The 22570-nt window shown below is 35.4% G+C and overlaps 1 pseudogene; it reads left to right on the top strand.

Annotated features, from left to right (window-relative positions):
• Positions 1–2124: 2124 nt before the first annotated feature.
• The window catches only part of LOC140522903 (von Willebrand factor A domain-containing protein 5A-like), a 91689-nt pseudogene continuing 71243 nt past the window's right edge, over positions 2125–22570 (top strand).

Here is a 22570-nt window from a genome sequence, read left to right on the forward strand (position 1 = left end):
TGATCCAGGGCAAGTCAGTTAATATCTCAGTGCCCAGGGGAAGTCTCAAAGGTTCATTAAATATTGAAGAGAAGGTTCTTGTATGCATCAATAAAGCAAGTTTCCCTTTTTTGGAGATCCCTATAACAATGAAATATCTAGTCCAGCAAAAGAAAATGTTAACTATTCACTTGGATTAAGTAATATATTTTAAACATGGTGTTAAATTAATTGACAAATTGACAAATACTTAACCTGACTTCTAATAAATCCTGTAACAAGACATCTCAACATTTACCTTCATTGATGGAGATCAGAAATCAGCAAGTAGTTATAATACAAATAAAAGACAACTAGTTTTAACAGTGTTTCAAAAATTTAAACTAGGTGAAGTAGATTGTATTTGTAAATGTCATATTTTCATCGTTACTGACTGTATTTTTGAAGTGAATTTTAATGGCAAATAAAATCATCATGATAACAAAAAGACATTTATAGAGGATATGCAAAAGTCCTCATGCAGTTTTATGCTCCATTTTAAGGAGGGCCAGGTTAACCATGTCTATTTTCTTATCTAGGCTGAGCACCTGATTTTCTCCAGCCTTTTTCTACAATGCCCTGGAAACCTCTTCATCTTGGAAGTTCACTCCACCCTGGATTTAACACATTGGAAATACCCTCCTTCCCTGGGGCCTTCCCTCTGTTTGACTGATTTCTCCCAGAACCTCCATCTTCAACATGAGGCCTTGACTAGTCATTTCTTTATTACTCTCTAGGCTGTATTCCTGACTTTCTTCTGGGACTTTTTCTACAAAGCTCCTACACCATGTGCCTTCATCATTACCTCCTTTTCCAGTTTCTTTTTGTGTGTTGTCTTCCCCTACCTGAATGTGAACTCTTTGAGGATAGTATCTTTCTTTCTCTTTCTATTTGTACTCCCAGCCTTACCGCAACTCCTGGTATATAATATGCACTTAATAGATACTTACTGACTTGACCCTAAGACTCTGGGAGCACTGCAGTGTACTTCATGGCTTGAAAATGCTGTCACATGCATGTCATTGGATGATTAAAAAAGCATCAAAAGGTAGGTCCCGTAGTTATAATTATACCTTTTTCACACATCAGTGAACTAAAACTGAGAGAGTTTACATGACTGGCCCAGGGTCATATCCCTATTAAGTGTCAAAGACAGGACTGAAATTCAGATCTGTCCTCTAGCACTCTTTCAAATAAATATACATGTGTGTGTGTTCATCCTTTGTTACCGAAGAAGACCACGCCATCAGAGAAATGATGACATGACTTGCCCTTGACTTTGTTTTGAGTGAGGGAGGGCTGTGCAGGTCACCAGCCTCACTTCTCCTCCAGAGTCATCTGAATCCAGTGACCAGATATTCATCAGGATGACTGGAGATGACCCAGGATGAGGCAGGTGGGGTTAAGTGACTTGCCCAAGGTCACACAGCTAGTAAGTATCAAGTGTCTGAGGTGAGATTTGAACTCAGGTCCTCCTGACTTCTGCACTGATGTTTTATCCACTGCACCACCTAGCTGCCCCCAAATAAATATATAGCATAAAGTTGAATATAGGATATCTGAATAGCATGATTCTTTCTTCCATATATAAATAATCATTCTGGCTCATCCACTTTCATTTATTATTTAAGAACAGATAATAAGTTTTTTTGTCTTTTCAGGCTGTAGATGTCCAATTCAGTTTGAGGCCAACCCCACTGATGAAAGACATGGAAGCCTTGGCCTGCTCTGTTTCAAACTTTGTCTGGTTCAGTCCTCCTTAGGCAGCCAATTTGCCCCTACTCCTGCTGGGTGCTCCTCATATTGCTTTTAGGCTTAGTGGGGAAACCTGATCACCTTAACCCCACTGTAGCTTAAAATTCTCAGTCTTCAGAGACTGGCCAACCTCAGCCTCCCCACTAGAAGAGGACCACCATGCTTGATTCCACATACTTTCAATGATAAAAATAAACTAGTCTTATACCAGGTGAAGTAGATATGAAACTATGGAGAAACAATAAACTTAGACATGTTACTTTAAAAGAAGAGTTCTTAACCCAGTTTAAGTTTAAACATTTAAACAAAATCTCTGCTTTCCCTGCGGGGCTTAGTAACCTATGGCCACACATGAGAAGATCACAAGATTTAGAGCTGAGAAGGAATCTTCGACGTCATCAAACGAAGGCCCCTCGTTCTCTGGAGGAGGAAATTTTGTCCCAGAAAAGTCTTGCCCAGGGTTCAGCCAGGTATTATTTATCTGATTCTGGGTTTGAACACATTCTCTGATGGAGCATTCTTTAAATCGATTCACTGAATATTAGGACACCTTGCAAAAGATGTCCCTTCCTATAGGCTCAGATATTTTTAAAAGTTTATGGAGACTGCTGTGTCACTTCTGAGCAACTTCTAATCATCACTCTTTCATTTTTCCTTCCCCTATCAGAAAAGAAAACATACCATCTGTTTCCCTACCCCCTTCTCCTTATTTCTCTCCAGCCTGCAGATCTCCAGGGAATGAATATATGAAGACTTGACCAATAACCTCTGTGAGGTTATTGACCCATGCTCCAAACCATCTGGCATATTGACTTAAATATACAGTATTAGAGATGCTGTATGGCTGCAGTCATGGAAAACTTGTCTCCAAAGAATTACAGAAGGAGTTCACTCAAAGGGCAATGGAGGGGCTCATGACAGGCATTAGTAGGTTGCAGCATATTACTAATAAAGGAAGCAAAAAGGGATATCAGAGAAATGTGTAGGCCCGTGGTGGGGAACCTGTGGCCTTCTAGGTCCTTGGGTACAGTTCTTTAACTGAGTCCAAGTTTTATAGAACAAATCCTTTTATTAAGGCAATTTGTTTTTTGAAGTTTGGATTCAGTCAAAGGACCTCACTTGAGGACCTAGAGGGTTACATGTAGCCTCAAGGTTACAGGTTTGCCCCTCTGATGTAGGCAGAGACAATGTAACATATATGTATATATCTGTGTATAAATGTGTGTATACATACAGATATACACACATGCACACATATATACATACATGTATATGTACATATACATAACATGTTCAGTTATACTTGACAATTTGTGACATGTGGACCATACTGTCCATGGGGTTTTCTTGGCAAATGTCCTGGTGTGGTTTGTAATTTCCTTCTCCAGTGGATTAAAGCAAACAAAGGTTAAGTGACTTAGCAAGGGTCACACAGCTAAGGGTCTAAGGCAGGATTTGAACTCATCTTCCTGACTCTAGATCTAGCAATCTATCCACTGAGCTACCTAGCTGACTCGAAATACACATATCTACATACGTATATTTAAACATATCTATACTTCTCTATATATACATGTATATACAAATATCCATAAGTATTCATCTAGACGTGTGTGTGTGTGTGTGTGTGTGTGTGTGTGTGTGTGTGTGTTGGTTACACATGCATCACAAGTCTATTGGATAGACCACCCTAGGGGAGGTTTATGGCACCCATGGTTAATAATAACACAAAATAAAAGGAAACATAATGGTTGTGATTGACTGTATTACCAAAGAATGTTATGACATAGGTAAGGTTGCAGATGCAAAGAAGTACATTGGCCAGTGACTTGTCATCACAGAGCAGGGTTACAGGACTGGAAGGACTTTATAAAGCCAAATGGGGCAAGCTTCTGGATACTACCAACCCCAGAATCACTTTGAAGATTTAGTTGCCCTTAATGTTTGCTTCAGAGGCAGCTAGGTAGTGCCTTGTGTCAGGACAATCCGAGTTCACACCTAGCCTCAGACACTTCCTTAGCTTTGTGACCCTAAGCAAGTCATTTGACCCTGTTTGCCCCCGCTTCCTTATCTGTAAATGAAACTGGAGAATGAAATGGCAAATAACTTCAGTATCTTTGCCAAGAAAACCCCAAATGAGGTCGCAAAGGATCAGACGTGACTAATTGATTAAAAAAAAAAAAAAGAAAAAAAACTCGATTTAGGCATAGTTAGTTGTATAAATCTGGTTAAAGGACTTACAGGGAGGATAATTATTCTCAAGTCTCCTTCAACATTATAAATAAACATTTCCAAAAAAGTTTTCACCTCCTGAAAAGAACCCTAGAATTAATTCATTATTTTACCTGGACGAAGAATGACTAAAAGGGGCAGCTAGGTGGCACAGTGAGTGTAGCACTGGCCTCTAGTGACTCTACAAAGAGTAGAGTCTGGAGGACCTGAGTTGATTTCTGGCCTCAGATACTTGACACGCTTACTAGCTGCATGACCTTGAGTAAGTCATTTAAATCCAAATTGCGTTGCCTTCCCCCCCAATAAAAAAATGACTAATGTGCTTTAGCCAACTAGATCTCAGAAGCAAAGAGTTAGAGTTGAAATGACCTTCAAAGTCTTGAATCTGCATGGAAAAAAAAAAAAGGCCCAAAGAGGCTGAGGGACTTGACTGGGGTCACATTGCTATTAAGATTGTGAGGAATAATTCAGTTTCAGGTATTCCTGATTCTAAGTAAATCACTCTATCCACTACCCTACACATGTCCCATAAACTTGTATTAGCCCAAATTCAAATTCCCAAAATCCAAAAATATCAAGCTCTGAGATGCTAAGCAAGTCCCAGTCAAATCACAACCTAGTGGTACTGTTAGTAACAAAAAAGTATTTACATCATACATAACTCCAAAGACCTTTGTATTCATTGCTTCCTTTGATCTTCTGGACCATCCAGAGAGTGGGCAGAGCTGACACTATGTTCATTTTAAAATTCCACCTCCTGAAAGAATCCTTTCCTGATTCCTTTAATACCAGAATCTGGAGATTACCTCCAATTTATCTTGTATATATTTTGTTTGTACAACATTGCTTACATGTTGTCTCCCCCGTTAGACTGTATTCTTTAAAACAGGGAACGTTCCTGCCTAATACATATATCTACATTTATGCATATATGTACATATGTATGTGGGTATGTCTTTATGCCTACATATATACACATATATGTATATACTTAATACAGTGCCTGACACATAGTAGGCTTTTAATAAATGCTTGAAACAGGTCTTGAAACAGGTCTCCCAATTATCAGTCAAATACTCTTTCTACCATACCATGCTGCTTCACACTAATGGAATTGGCATCAAGCTTCCAGAGGTATCTCATGACCATGTCAAAATTTAATAGGTTCCACACCACAATTAAAGAGCACTGAGACATTTCAGCATTGCCTGGAGGATACCCAAAGCTTGGATTGCAGAAACACAGACCTTGGATCTAATTTCTATGTCCTGGCTCCAATCCTTGGCTCCAGACAGAATAATCAGCTTCTTTCCACTGTGGCAAACTCATTTGAGGAAAGAAAAAAAATGGAAAAATGTAGGTTTCTCCTCCTTCCTTTCCCCCCTAAGGACTTCCTCTTCCTCTCTCTTTTCCAAATAATAGAAAACAATCTTTATCTTGCCATAATACACTTTGGAGAAAATTGGCTTTTCCTTCTCTTTGCCCTATTGTCCCTGTGTGTTACAGGTTCTGCATTTTCCATTTGAGATTTTTTTTCCCCTCTAACATTTTTTCAGTATTTCAGGCAAGTAGGTGTTCTTTTTTTGTGTGTTTTGGGTCTCTTTGGCAGTCTGGTGAAGTCTAAGGACCACAGTAGATAGAGTGCTAGGTCTAAAGTCAGGGAGACCTGAGTTCAAATCCAGATTCACTCACCTGGACAAAAGTCACTCAATTTCTGTTTGCCTTTGTTTCCTCAGGTGTAAATTTGGGATCATAATAGCACCTACAATTATTGTAAGGCTCAAATGAGATAATACTTGTGAAAAGTGCTCAGTACTATGTCTGGTACATTGTAGAGGCTAATATATAAATGTTTATCACTAAATGCATAAAATAAAATGCATGAGATTTCCAAGGAAATCAATTACATTGAAATGCAGTTTTCAAATTACTTTTAAAAACAGAAATAAATTCAAAGACTTGAGCTTAAGCAAACCAGATTAAGGTGTTTCTGTATCACTGAAATAATAGATTCAGTCCCTGTCACTGTCCTCTACTATCCAGTCCTGTGATCTTCCAAAGGGTTTAAAATAATGTGTTGAAAAATAAAGATAAAGTAGTATTTCACTTCAATGTTGACATGTTTAGATTCTGAAAAGTGTGTGCATATATATAGACACACATGTGTATATACACATATATGAATATGTGTGTGTATATATACATATTTATGTATATGTATGTATAATAAGAGAGATGTAAAGATATAAATGTAGATCTATCCATATTTACCTACAGGGAAAGAATACTAAAATACTTTAAATAATTAAGTAAGAAAATTGAAAACTTTAAGAGAATTTACAGAGGAGGAGCCCGCGGAGGAGGAACTGTGGGGTTTGGAAGGCAGCTTGGAGTCAAGATGAAAGAGGACTTTACTTGGACACTTGACAGTGATTGACAAGGTTGTTCTTAGAGCGACTGAGGGGTGGATGGTGTGGTGTTTTCTGCTACCACTTAAAGGAAGACCCTAGTCCGGGACCCCCTGACTTTGGGGATGCAAAGATGGGTGTTATATAATCCTATGAATTTTATGTTTTTTAACATTTAAATCCATTACATATTCTGAGAAGTCCGTGGCCTTTAACAGATTGATAAAGAAGTTCATGACACAGAAAAGGTTAAAAACCAAACCTACTATTAGAGATTTGCCTGACAATGTAGGCTGTTAAGTGAATTGAATAGGGTCACTTTACTTGTATGCACTAGAGACAAGATTTGAATCTGTAACTAACTCACTTGGAGGCCAGCTCTCTGTCTATTATGATTTTTTAGAACCTCTTAAAATAGGATTGAAAAAAGAATAAATGGGATGAATAAAGGGAAATGGAAGGATCAGACATGTGATTGACTTTTCACTAACAACTACTTCAGAAGGTCTGAGTATGGAACATTCATCACAATAGATAGTACAGAATTTTGAAAGGTGATGAACAGGGAAAGAAATGAAAAAGTATTAACAAGGACTACTTTATCCAAATAGACTATTTGCGAATAGCATGATTTCTAGAGAAATTTTCAAAGGACAAATAGGAAATCATTGAAAAAATGTATTTTTTAAGTCTAAGGCAAATGTACAGTGAATTTGATCAAGTTATTTCACATTTTTTTTCCCCATTGTGTTTAGAGGAAGCTAAGTGGCATAGAGCACTGGATCAAGAGTCAGGAAGATCTACGTTCAAATCTAGTCTCAGACACTTACTAATTGGGTAACATACTTATCTTCTGTCTGCTTAATTTTCCTCATTTGTAAAATGTTTTTTGTAATTTGTAAAATTCTCTCTTAGAATTGTTGCAAGGATAAGAGTAGATAATATTTTTTAAGAGTGCCTTGTAAACCTTAAAGTGCTATACAAATACCAGTTCATGGCTTTCTCTTGATATCTCCCTGAACACAGCAGTGAAGTCAATCTTTCGTTCATACAAACTGTGAAATCTCTTAAAAAAGGAGTAAACTTTTGTTAAGAATTTGAGTTTTATAGTATATACAATCTAATAGCTTGAATGGCTGTTATGGGAAAGATAGATTAGACTTACTCAGTTTGATCCCAGACAGAAAAAAAAAGAAGAAAATGGTAGAATTGACTGCGTAAAAAATTTATACTTCATTTAAGGAAAGTATTTTCAGCAAATAGAGTTATTGAAGAGTAGAATGAGTGATATTTGGAATTAGTGAGTTCCCTTTCATTAGAAGTATCCAGCAGGGGCTAAATGACCACTTATCAAGTGTGTTGTAGAGAAGATTCTTGTTGAAATACTTTAGATGGCCTAAGAGATCTCTTCCAGTGCTGAAATGCTAAAAGTTTATGAATCTCTATTATGAACTTGAGACAATAGAAGCATTCATTTTATTTAATTTTAAGAAATTAAAAAAAAAATGTACCTCCAGGTAGTCTCTCCTCTGTACTTTGCTTTTGTACTTTTTAAAATATGTTTCATACCTATTCTTTGCTAAGTATGGACAACATTTTGCATAATGTTCAATCTTCCCTGCTTTGCATTTATACAATTAGTTAATATTCAGTAGCTGTGGAAGGTGGGCTTGGTCTGGCCATAAATAGAACAATCTAACAGGAAAATTCCACATCTCTTTAAGGTCTCTTAGCTGTCTCATTTGAAAATCCAGCAAGCATGGAAATATAAGGATATAACTAAGTTTGCAAATGAGCAACCAGCTCATGGCAGAAGCTGCCATGGTCCAGGGACATGCCTGGCTAGGTGCTGAATGAAACTAGTCAGGGCTGAAGGTGCAGCTGTAGGGTTAGGTCTGGCTACAGACAGTCTACTCCATGTAAGCAAAGCCCTGACAGCCAGAGAGGATTGATGGAAGCAAGTCACTGGGGCTTTGGAGAGCAACAGGGTCATAGATGTTGCACAGAAATTATAAGGATCTGTGATAACAGAAAATACAAAAAGGAAAATCGATGTCAAGAGTGACAACCCTATTTTCTCTACTCTGTTGTACTTTCTGAGTGGAGAGACATGAAAAGATGACATGGAGCTAGGTGAGTCTTTGTTTACACCACCTATCTGCTGAAGGGAGAAAGTTTGGAAGGGATTTATGGTCTCTAATCTTATTAATAAGGCTAAGAAGAGACACAGGCATTCCTGACACTCCAAATGGAAACCAACAATTACTTGGCCCATAGATTAATTTTTCTGTGACTTTCATGATGCCATTAGTATTGTGTTAGACCGCAGTTTTTGTTCAATAGATTTTGTGATCTGGCCTGGTAACTTACTCCTTCATAGAGAGTTGTTTTCATAAGGAAATGAATCCAAAGTTCCAAACAAGTAACTTAGATACTAACACACTTTTGAAATGTAAGCCTTTTACCAGTTGGCAAGAGCCTTGTTGTATATATTTTATTATTATCATTTTTTCCTTAATAGTATTTTAAATTTTTTTCCAATAATACATAAAGATAGTTTTCAATATTCATTTCTATAAAATTTTGAATTCCAAATTTTTCTCCCTCCTTTCCTTCCTTCCACTCTTCCCAAGACAGCAAACAATCTGGTATAGGTTTTATATATATATATATATATATATATATATATATATATATATATATATATATATATATATATATATATATATATATATGTATGTATATATGTATGTATGTATGTATGTATATATGTATATATATGTATATATGTATATATATATAGTATATATGCATATATATAATATATATGGTTAAACACATTTCCACATTAGTAATGTTGTGAAAGAAGAACCAGTTTGTTGTATATATCTTAATTTTCCTAAATAACTCCTTGAAATATTTCTCCAATTGAAAAAAAAATTTGTTGAACTTTTATTTCTTTGCTCCATTTATACTTACCATCAAGAACAGCCTCTTCCAAATTTCTTCATGCTGATTTCAATGTATTTAAGCTTAAAACTGAGGTAGGTTTTGTGATTCCTTGTTTAGCTTCCCCTGTTTAGCTTTACAAGCCATTCATGACCTGATCCCAAACTACCTTTCCAGATTTATTATAGATGTCTCTCTTTCCTAAACTTTATAGTCTATCCAAGTTGTCTCTCTGACTCTTGTTCATGCATGACATTTAATTTCCCATGGTGATGCCTTTTGAGGGCTTTCCCTCAAATCTAGAATCTATTTTAATTTACTTTACCCTCTCCATAATCATTGTTTCTTTCAAAACTTGGTTCCCATGACACCTTCTATGTGAGACCTTTTATGATTCTCCCCAGAGTCCAATACCTATTATCCACCATTTTTACTTTGAATTTATTTTGACTATGTATCTATCTACATGCCTCTCCCATGGAATGTTTCTTGAGAGAAGAGAAATTTAATTTTTGTCTAGGATTTTGCACAGTACCTAACACAAACATGTTATACACTTAATAAAGCAGTCTATGCCCTCTCTTCCTCATCCCACCTCCAAATCATTTATTAAGTTAGTACCTGAGATTTTCTTAAGACTCAACTTTAGAATGAATTCTTTTTTCTTTCTGCACATCACAGTAACAGATTATTTTGTGTAAAACATAGGAAAAGACTTGTTTTCATCTACCTCTTTTCCTTCCCCACTCCTTCCATCTTCTAACTCTCACTGAGACCTAGCTTCCTTCTTATGACAAAGCATCTCTGGCTTCCCTTTCTAGTATTGATTGTACCTTCATTTACTCTTCTTCTGGTAAAAGTGGGGAAGTTGAGATAGCCCTTGCTCCTCGTTGCTATTTCCAGACTTTCCCTCTATCTCTGCCATTCAGTAACCTCTCCTTCTTTGAGGTTCATGTAATACATATTTCCATAATCCAAGATTTTGGATAGCTCTTGCCTACCAATGTCCAGGACAGGTTGGTTGGTTTGTTGTCAGTGAGTTTAGTACATGGCTCAGTGTCTTTCTCTCTCCAATTCCTTTATCTCTAGTAGGGGAAGTCAACAAACATTGATACTATCCCCTTCATCAGTTCCTATAACACAATGTTATACCATAATATTTATATACCACAAGTCTTTGAGCCATTCTGCAATTGTTGGACATCACCTCAGATTCTCATTCTTTGCCATGTCAACAATAACTATAAATATTTTTGTACGTCTTTGGAGTTTATTTTGTTTAGGATTAATCTCTCCCTTAAGCTATTCTGCCTTGAATTCCTCCCTGATCCTTCTTGTTTTTCTCTCCTTTTTTTGAGTGAGATTTTTTTGTACCCAAATATGAGTGTGTATTCCTCCTTCCTTTGACTAATTCAGATAAGAGTGAGGTTGAAGTGTCAGCCACTCCCTTTACAGTATCCTCCTTGCTTGTGGAAATGTACACTTGCGTACCTAAATTCTATATTGTATAGATGTCTAGTTGTGTACTTTTCATTTCGAGCTAGGGGCAGCACTGCAGTCCAACTTCAGAGGATGAAATCATATGGAAATGTAAGAAATAGGCCTCAGTTCTTAGCCTATTCATTTTTTTCTGTTCTTGGTAAAAGAAATAGAGTTTCTAGACCTAGAAAATGTAAATGGTCATCATGTGAAAACTCTAACATTCCAGAGCCTAGAATCTATACCAGTTATTGTGGCAGTTGTGTATTGATGTTTCAGGGAAATGGCTGGGACTCATTCTATGTAGGAACCGAATTATACTTGGGTTGTTCTCACAGAGACTGATATGGTGTGTGGGAAGGTATTGTGGAGGTATTGAGGGAAATGTTTGTACATTTCTTCTTGCTATATATGTGAAATAATTATCCTTTTATAAAAGCTACTTTATATAATGTGGTTACACCTCCCAATGATGTAAGAAGCAAAATAACTGTTGGAGACTTAAGCCAAAGAAAGTAAAGAAATACCCCAAACATTCAGTTACCCCCTGGGACAATGAAAGGAAGATGTAACACCCTGATTCTAAGAGAGAAAGCCAGAGAATAATCACTACAATCCATTTTTCAAATAGTGAAATTGAGTCTCAGAGATGTTAACGAGTTTCCTTATTGTAACATACCCAGTAAGTGTGAAATCCATATCTTTAACTGAGAGCTTGATTCCAATTTCAGTGTTCTCTCATTTATATACTATGTTGCATTAACTACTATTAGATTGTTCATATATATATATATATATACATATATATATATATATATATATTTCTTATACTATTTTATATATCATTTATAATATATACTATAATAAAATACTATATATGTTTCTATATATTTATATTATGTGTCTTCATATGCATACTATTTAATATTATTATTGAGTGCCAATCATGAATGACAAGACATTTGGATAGAAATGGTTTATTTATCATGAAAGTAAAGGGGTAAATTTCCAATGATTTGGAATTCCATTTTAGCCCTTCAGCAAATATGTCTTTGAGCAACCTTACGCTCAGGACTATGCAAAAAAAAACGCTATCAAGTGTGGCTGCTGCTATATGGGAATTTAAGATTTATTTTGGGAGAAAAGATTAACCCACATGAAGCCACAAGCAAGAAGACAAGGCAACAGAATCATTGAAGGATGTATTTTAAAGCCTATATTTTAGAGAAGTCTTAGAAATAATCTAATCTAAACCCTTACTTATATTATATAATTAAATGCTGTAATGTAATGCAAACATCTTTTTGGAATAGGAAAAATAAATGGTTAAATCATTACATAATGGATCTAATTTTATGGTGTATCTAAATTTATGGCAAGGCAATGAAAGGCAAAATATTTGTACAATTCTACAGGGTCAAGAAGTACTCTTCTACCCCAGTTCACTAGACTTCTGCAGGCTCATATTCATTACAAAATTCTCAAGTGACAATAGATACCTGGATTGTAGACCTAAAAATAGCATACAAATTCTTAGGAGAATTGGGAAACACCCCATAGCATTTGAAATGAAATTATTTCAGATTAATGGAGAACCGTGTCATAAATTCTCTCTTCTTCAGCCATAATTAACATACCGAGGGAGTTAATAATGAATCATGTATGTGTTTTTCCCACAGAGCACTCCAATCAAACTAACAAACTATATTTTGAACTCAATCACAGGGGAAAAGTGCTCATTACTTAGGTAAAATTCTTTCATTTCCACTCATAAAGTTTGATCACATAATTCCATTTCTGGGGTGGCTGAATAAGCATTCCTATTCTTTGTGGTAAAACACAGTCCTACTTTTCCTTTTCTTTTTAGGCATAACAGTGAATTTCCAACCATTTGGAATTTGTTACTTTAATCTATAGCAGACTATTATGGTATTTGTAACTCTACCTTTGACATTGTCTCATTACAAGTTAATGTAATACATACCTCGGTAGAGTGAGAATATACAAATCAAATTTTTCTACTTAAACCAAGTGATCAACTTTTAGTTGGAAAAACTAAGATTTAATATATATATATATATGTATATATATATATATATATATATATACATATATATAATACAATTTAGTTTCAACTGCATAACCTTTGTCTTTAAGGTTGCTTTCATTTGTTTCTATCTTCTCTAAATATCCTGAAGGACAAAACACAAAAATGTAGGCCAATATTGTTAATGAATATTGATTGAAAAAAATAAAAATCTAAAGAAACCATCTCAATATACATTATTACATTGATCCATTCAAAGAATAGTTCACTATAAATAAGTTGGATTCATATCAGGAATGCAAATACATTTCATCAGACAACTGCATCTACTCACAGGATTAATAATAGCAATAAGACAAAGGAAATGGAGTAAAAAAGACAGGTTGAAAATATAAATGTATCCTTAGTTGTTGATAAGATTGATCACTTAGCATATCCTAGAGAATCAGCAAAAACACTGAGACAATAATTTCAGAAAAACTTCAGGCCAAAAATACCCCCTTTCCAAAGAAAATAAATCTTATTTCTATATAATAATAATAATAACAATATTCAAGAGGCAAGAAAAGGAAAATACTATCTCAAATAATTACATGATGCAAATATATTTGAGAATTCATTTGCCAAAGTACACAAAATATTTGTATAAATACAATTACAAAGTGTTTTTTTAAAGAAATATGAGATAATTTATAAAGTAGGAGGAATATTGAGGAATTATCACTGGACAGTGCCAAAATAATAAAAATAATGATACTACCAAAGTTAAGTTGCAGTTTTAATTCTATAAAAATCAAGTTGCCAAAGGAATATTTTATATCAATCAATGAAATGGTGAGTATTTTGGGAAAATATAATATAGCAAATATTAAGGGATATGATAAAAAGAGATAGGGATGAAGGGGGTATAGCTTAAAAGCCTCAAGTTTATAAATATAAATCTATAGTTCATAAAACACATGTGACATTGGCTAAAAAATAGATATCAATGGAGCAGACTAAAGATAGGATTATCATAAACAATGGAAATTAATATCTCAGTATTTAATAAGCAATAAAATATAAATTGCTTAAGAAAGAATGCCTTTTGGGAGTGTGTGAAAAAATTACGTAAAAACTAGAAAGCAGAATGACAGAAATTAGGCTTAGACCAACATTTGACACCATATTTCACAGTACATTATAAATCAAATGTCTGACTGAAGGACAAATCAGACCCGTGACTTCTTTTGTAGAGACTACTGAGCTAAGCATTTTAAAAATTACAGTTAGGTTTTATTATATTTATAAAGTAAAAACCATTTTTAACTCATGGGCCATCCAAAAATGGACAGGCAGAATTGGTCCTTCATCCATAGTTTGCCTTTTCCTTTTTTAAAATGGAAGTGTGATCATAATATTAAAAGTCATACTATAAAAAAGGTAACAATCACATACTTCCAAATGAGAGAAAGAAGTAATTGCAAAAAAAAAATAGATAACTACATGAGATTGAACATTTTCTGGGCAAACAAAATAAATACATTTAGGATAAGAAGGGAAGTGGTTGATTTTGGGGAAAATATTATTGTATTGAATTTCTCCTATTAGGGTTAAATGTCTTGATTATATAAACAGAACCCATTCTCAATATAAAAGTGGTCAAAGAATATGGAGAATATTTCTGAAAATAAGAATTCCAAGCAACCACATGAAAGAATACTCCAAATCAACTAATAATAAGAGAAATGTAAGTCGAATCAACCTTACTCTTTCACTTCACTCAAGAGATTGGCAAATATGATTTAAAATGCCTGTAGTCATTGTTGCATGGGTTGTGGGAAGTTAGAAATCAAAAATCTATTTGTCCAGAGAAGAAATTATGACAGTCATGTAATAAGAACCTGGGTAATGGAGCAAGTAAGAGTCCTCCTGGTATGGCCCCAAATCTAAAAATGCAAAGGAAATCCTCTAGCAATTAGAAGGATCTTCGATGGCACATTTAAAAAAAATAAAAAAATTATCAAATATCTCACTAAATACTGGGTCATCACGGGCATTCCTGGAGAGAATATGATCAGTATAAAAGATGGTAGCATTCATGCTGATGAGACAGGTCTCCTAAAGCATATTTTTTGTCCAACTAATAAGCAAAAGCAGAGTTAAATATTAAAAAATCTTCAAAGACCTTTCATGTTCATGATCTCTCATGATCCTCCCATCATCCTTATTAACTTCATTTAACAATTACAGAAATTGAGACAAAGAGTTTTTATCAAAAGTCAAATGTTGACAAAGTCAAATGATAGGACTCAGACTAGAAATTAGTTTTCTTAAGTCCCAGACCAATGGATTCTTTTTGCACTGTGTATATATATTATTATAAAGACATAGAACATATTGATTGATATAATGAAAGGATTGTAAACCTACAGTTAGATGAGAATCCAGGAACCTCTGAGTCCAACCCATTCATTTTACAGAGCTGATGCCCAGGGAAGTTGTTTCTTGCTCAAGGTCATCTGTGTATTAAGATTTGGATGTTGAATTTGAGCGCAGGTTTCCTTAATCCAGAGCCAGTTTTCTTTCCATCATATCAATCTACCTCCATGGTTAATATTAAAGTATACTAATACCTTGTAACCCATGCAGGTAAATTGCTTTTTCTCACATATACTAGTCAACAGAAATAATGGCTAGGAACTCTGGGAAATATATAGTGCTGTGATTTTTATTCTCATTTTGCATAACAGAACTGTGACTTAGAATAGCGAAACAGAAAGGAAGGAAGGAAGGAAGAAAAGAAAGAGAGACAGAAACATGGAAATAAGCATTTATTGCCTACAATGTACCAGGCATTGTACTAAATGTTTTGGAAATATTATCTCATTTGGTCCTCACAACCCTGTGAAGAAGCTGTTATTATTATTCACCATTTTATAGTTGAGGAAACAGAGGCAAGTAGAGGTTAAGTGAATTGACCACAGTCACATAGCTAGTGTTTAAGGTTGGATTTGAGCTTGGTTCTTCCTGATTCCACATACTACACACTTCTTTTCACTACCTAGGTCCCCATGATTAAAATAATTTTCACATGGTCATATGCTTAGTAATCAAACAACAAATTTTTATTAAGTACTATCTATTTTAATGGGAATTTATTTGGCTTTGATATAGACATGTAGACTCAAACTCTGGTATTCTTGTCCCAATTCCATTGCTCTCTGTACTCCACTGGACTCTTTCTCCAGATAGACAAGAGTTCACAAAGACATAGAAAATTATTGCATGTTCTAAATGAGATTTTTCCTTCCCTGGAATTCAAGATTCCATAAAGACAACTTTGCACATTTCCATAATGCCAGGTTAATAGATAGGATTTCCAGGGCTCGCAATCACTAGGGATTCCTCTCACCTTCCTATAACCTGAGTAATATACTCTCAAGTACAATTTGGTTATCTATTTTCCACCTTAAACTAAAAATGTTGCACTCCAGATTGGCTGTAGGAAAGGATAGTGTACTTGTTTTAAAATTTAAATAGCACTCTTCTCTTTGAAAGCTTTTATGAAGGCCCTTACCTGCAATATTGCCATCTTTCAAGCCACTGATGTACAGCCAAACTGATGGGGTGGAAGTGTTAATGCCATTCTCTCTCTCTCTTTCCACATAGGAACATCTACATGGCTTTTCACTGATAATTTCCTTTCGACTTCTGACATTTTGCAAAATTAATGATTTTTGTCTTAAAATATTCAAATCTCTACCAGCTCTATACATATTAAATGGCTGTACCCACAGTGTGCTAGGGTATAAGGAGAAAAACATCAACTGACAAAAATACAAGGCAGATTATTATCTTATGTATATATTTTCTCTGCTTCTATTTATATACACACACAAACATACCCTCTTCTCTTGACATAAACAAACGAACAGACACTAGGCTAACAGCAAGTTTCAAAATTTCTTTATCAAGATTTCACATCATAAAGGTTGCTTCAGAGACAGTGGTTCTAGGGTACAGAGTCTTCTGGTTGAAATTAAATAATGAGAACAAGTAAAACACTGTTCATCCTTTATTATCCTATCCAATTATCCCCATTTAGATATTAAGAAAAATCATAACAATAACAGTAATCTTCCAAGAAAACCCTCTTCTAATACCTCAGTTTGGACACCTGGGATTTTTGAAGTCCACATCAATTGGACAGAATATCTAGAAGACTCTAATAATCTGGAAGAACTTTGAGTGTGATCCTGACAATTAAGCACTGAGTGTAATTCAAGGACCTGGCTAGCTGAGTTCTGGGAAGTTCATCACCAGACAGTAGTCAACTAAATGATAATTATTCTTACCTTTTGCAATTCATGAAATCAGAGAGTTGCAAAGATAGGTTGGAGTATGTATTGTTAGTGAAATCATGCATCCAAGAAGCATAGAAATAAGATAATATATCAAGGACCTAAGATGTCCGTGGTGTAGAAATTAATGCATATTATAAATCACCTTTGAATTAGTAGATAAGTCATAGCAAGATGCCTAAAACTCAGAGAGGTTGCAACTGGCACAGTTATGTTCACTTGAATTGGCTCTCAGAGTCAATTGTTAAATTTTCAGTGTGAGCATTTACAGCTCAAGTAATTCTATAAATCAGGGCTTAATGTTTTGATTTGTTGACTACCTAGACAAGAAAGTGGTGGAAACAATGCTAATTATGAAGAGTAAGCACATCACGAGACTTGTTCGTTGTCACACAACTAATGTGTCAGAGGTGAGATCTGAATCCAAGTCTTTCTGCCTCCATGTGAGCCCCTCTATCCACTACACTATGTGTATGCCACTTGATAGTAGTAGCAGCAGAAGTATCAATGATTGTAGTAAGTCAAAAATCCCAATCTGGAAGGAATAAGCCTAGAAGAAAGAACCATTTCCTAGACTAGGAAAGAGCCATGTAACAATGTCAGGAGCTCATCATTTCACCAGATGTATGACAAAAAAGAAACTGATGAGTTAGAACCCCAATTCCTTTATTATTCTTTGGAAGCATTGAAAGTAAAAATTCAAACATTAGTAATATTTTTTCAGTTTATTCTTTTTAATTAACAAGAGGCTATTATTCTCCTTCCCACATCCCTCAAAAAGAAAGCAAAATCCTTATGACAAATATTCATTATCCAGCAAAACAAATTGACCGTCTCCAAAAATATGTCTCCTTCTGCATGTTGAGTCCATCATCACTCTATCAGGAGATAGGTAGTATATTTGATTCAGAATCCTGATTGGTTATTGCATTGGTCAGAATTTGTCTTTCAAAGCTGTTTGTCTTTACAGTGTTGTTTGTTTGTTCATTTATTTATCTTTAAGTTTTCAACATTCATTTCCACTAAATTTTGAGTTCCAAATTTTCTCCCCATCTCTCCCCTCTGCCCACTCCAAGACAGCATGCATTTTGATTATCCCTTCCCCCAATCTGCCCTCTCTTCTATCACATGCCTCCCTTGCCTTATCCCCATTTCTATATTCTTGTAGGGCACAATAGATTTCTATACCCCATTACTTGTATATCTTATTTCCTGGTTCCATGTAAAACAATTTTTAACATTCACTTTTAAAACTTTGAGTTCCAGCTTCTCTCTTTTCCTCCCTCCCCACCCATCCCTACTGAGAAGGCAAGTAATTCTATGTATGTTATACACGCATAGTTATGCAAAAGACTTCCATAAAAGTCATGTTGTGAAAGACTAACTATATTTCCCTGTCCTGCCTCCCATTTATTCTATTCTATCTTTTGACGCTATCCTTCCTCAAAAGTATTAACTTCTAATTGCCTCCTCCTCCTATTTGCCCTCGGTTCTATCATCCTCCCCACACCCTGCTCATCCTCTTCTCCCTTACTTTCCTATAGTGTAGGATTGATTTCCATAACAAATTGAGTATACATGTTATTCCCTCCTTAAAGCAAATGTGATGTGATAAAGGTTCACTTTTTCCCTATCACCTCCCCCTTCTTCCCCTCCATTGAAAACCCTTTTTCTTGCCTCTTTTATGTGAGAGATAATTTGCCTCATTCTATTTCTCCCTTTCTCTTCCCAATATATTCCTCTCTCACCCCTTAGTTTTATTTTTTTAGATATTATCTCTTCCTATTTATCCCACCCTGTGCTCTCTATCTATATGTATATAATCTCTCCAACTATCCAGATACTGAGAAAATTCTCAAGAGTTTCAAATATTATCTTTCCATGTAGGGAAGTAAACAGTTGAAATTTAATAAGTCCCTTATGATTTCTTTCCTGTTTACCTTTTCATACTTCTCTTCATTCTTGTGTTTGGAAGTCAAATTTTCTACTCAGCTTTGGTCTTTTCATAGTAATGTTTGAAAGTCCTTTATTGTACTGAATGACTATGTTTTTCCCTGAAGTATTGTACTCAGTTTTGCTGGATAGGTGATTCTTGGCTTTAATCCTTGCTCCTTTGACTTCAGGAATATCATGTTCCAAGCTTTGTGATCCCTTAATATCACAGCTGCTAGATCTTGTGTTATCCTAATTGTACTTCCACAATACTTGAATTTTGTTTCTTTCTGGCAGTTTGCAATATTTTCTCCTTGACCAGGGAACTCTGGAATTTGGCTACAATATTCCTAGGAGTTTCTCTTTTTTGAATCTCTTTCAGGAGGAGATGAGTAGATTCTTTCAATGTTTACTTTACCCTCTATTTCTAGAACATCAAGTCATGATAATTTCATGAAAGATAATATCTAGGCTCTTTTTTTATCATGGCTTCCAGGTAGTCTCATAATTTCTAAATCTGGATCTATTTTCCAGATCAGTTGCTTTTCCAATGAGATATTTTATATTGTCAGCTTTTTTTCATTCCTTTGGTTTTGTTTTATAATTTCTTAATTTTTTTATAAAGTCATTAGCTTCCATCTGCTCCATTCTAATCTTTAAAGAATTGTTTTCTTCAGTGAGGTTTTGGTTCTCTTTTTCTATATGGCCAATTATTCTTTTTAGGGCATTCTTCTCCTCGTTGCTTTTTGGATCTCTTTTGTCATTTTTATTTATCTTATTATTTTAAGTATTATTTTCTTCAGCATTTTTGGGATCTCATTTTGCAAGCATTTGACTTGTTTTACATCATTTTTTTTTTTGCATCACTCTCATTTCTCTTCCCAGTTTTTTGCTCTACTTCTCTTACTTGATTTTTTTGAGGTTTTTTTTTTTTTTTTTTAGCTCTTTTTCATCTCTTCCATGGCCTGAGACCATTTCATATTTTTCTTGGAGGCTTTGGATATAGGAGCATTGACTTTGTCTTCTGTTTGTATGTTTTGGTCTTCTTTATCTCCAAAGTAAGATTTTATAGTCTGATACTTCTTTGGGTTTTTGCTCATTTTCCCAGTCATTTACTTGACTTTTGAGCTCTTTGTCAATGTACTTCTCTGCTTCCAGTGGTGATGGGGGTTTACTGTCTGCAGCTCTATCCACCCACAACTTGTAGGCCTAGAGCTCCAGAAACCATAGCTGCAGCTACCCCTGATGCTGCTGTGGGTTCCTCCACCTGCTCCTCCCTCTGCCACCCTGGGGCTGGGGCCAGACCACTCAACTCTCCCACACAAGTCCCACAGGTTTCCACTGATCTTCCAATTTGTCCTCAGCATTTTGGTGTTGTGAAGTCTGTAAACCACCACAGGTACAAGAGATTCAGTCCCCCTAAGACCTCTTCAGGTCCCTACTGTGTTGATGCTACCCACACTGGACAGGGTTCCGCTCCCAGTGTGGTGCAATAGACATTTCCTGGCAACCTTCCAGGCTATCTTGGCCTAGAGATTGTTTCACTCTGTCATTCTATGGCTTCTGTAGCTCCAGAATTTCTTTAGAGCTACTTTTTATAGATATTTGACTGGGCTTGGGGGGAGAGCTCTAGAAAGTCCTACTCCTCCATCTTGACTCCAGCCCCATATATCAGTAATATTAAAAAAATTGGGAGTATTAGCTTTCTTCAATGACTGCTATGGTTTGACCAATTCAATCACATTTTGTTTGGAATGTTTTAAGTTTAATTTTCATGTTTCTCTTCCCTCTCCACTCACATCCATCCTATCTCTGGCACCTTTAGTATTTTACTCACCATTTTTGTTGCTTCTTTTGTTGCCTCTGAAATTAGTTCTCAAGTGCTATGATATCCAGGAATTGACCAACAAGGCAGGCAGATGGGGTTCATGGGAACTTTCCATTGAGACAGGCAAGGAGGCAGAACCCAGGTGTTAGCCAGAATTAATATGACCCTATAGGTTGAGATGATTGACAGATAACACAGTATATGTTAATGTATTCCAGAGCCCTGGAGGGATAAGCATAAGAAAGGAGAACCAGGCTAATATCAGGAATTCAAATTGATAGGCCTAAGAGTCTAAGTGATTAGAACAAGCAGAGAAATGCATAATAAAGTAAGTCTAAGCAAGTTTACCAAGTTAGTTCTGGAAGAGAAAAAAGGGAGAATGGATAATGAGATGAGGAACTCAGGCCAGGAGCCTAGGAAAGAGAGTATGGGAACATCTACTCTCACAAAACAAAAAGAATAGGTAATGAGGGTCAAAAGACTGACTGAAATTCACATCCAGAGGCCAGAACTAAGAAACAAGGAAGTGAAATAAGAGGTATAACACAGAGGAAAAATGCCAATGGATATTCTCCATGGTTGTGCTATCATCAACTCATTTCCTGATAATCTGGACAATAGACATTAAATAGACAACATAGATGATTACAGATTTTTTTTTTCCTTTCAGTTAGTTGTTAAAATTCCATGTAGACACAGCCTAAATGAAAATAAGGAATATAACATTTATATAGTATAATGTAATATAATGTTATGACATATAACATAGTATGATATAATTTAATGTAACGTGATATGACATGACATGACATGAAATTACATGACTAACATGATATAACATAACATAAAAAATCAAAGACAGCTAATGATAATTGGGGCATCTAGATGGATAAGACCTATCTAGCCTAGAGTGAATAAGATCTGAGTTCAAATACAGCCTCAGACCTTTACTAGCTGTGTTACCTTGGACAAATCATTTAACATTTGTCTACCTTAGTTTCCTCAGCTGTTAAATAAGGATAATAATAGTACCAACTTGCCAGGATGTTGTTTTTTTTTTTTCTGGGATAGAATGAGATATTTATAAAAGGCACTTAGAGTGGTACCTGGTACATAACAGGTACTACATAAATGCTTGTTGCTACGATTATTAATAATAAGGTTTGCAAAGAGCTTGCAAAAATATCTCAGGTTATCTTTCACAATATCCTCTAGTAGGCGATATTTTTGCCTTCGCTTACAGATAAGGAAACTTAAGTAGACAGACATTAAAAATTGCTTTATTCCAGGGTGACACAGCTAATGTCTGATAGTCTATTTGAACTCCTCTTTTCTGATTCCAGGTCTAGTGATCTATGTACTGAGTGATCCAGTTGCTTCACAGTTATCTTGAACCTTTAGCAAATAATTGTCCAGGTTGAAACGAAGCATACTACAAATTTATTTTCAAACTGAGTCTATTTCCTCATACACACACTCAGACATTCATATATATTCCTAAGAGTGGTCAGCTTGGGGCCCTTCCTAACTAAAAATAAAGCACATGCATTTGCCCATGTCCCCTTCCTTCCCTCCAGAA

The sequence above is a fragment of the Notamacropus eugenii genome, chromosome 2, assembly GCF_028372415.1.
Source record: "Notamacropus eugenii isolate mMacEug1 chromosome 2, mMacEug1.pri_v2, whole genome shotgun sequence".
Taxonomy (NCBI): Eukaryota; Metazoa; Chordata; class Mammalia; order Diprotodontia; family Macropodidae; genus Notamacropus; species Notamacropus eugenii.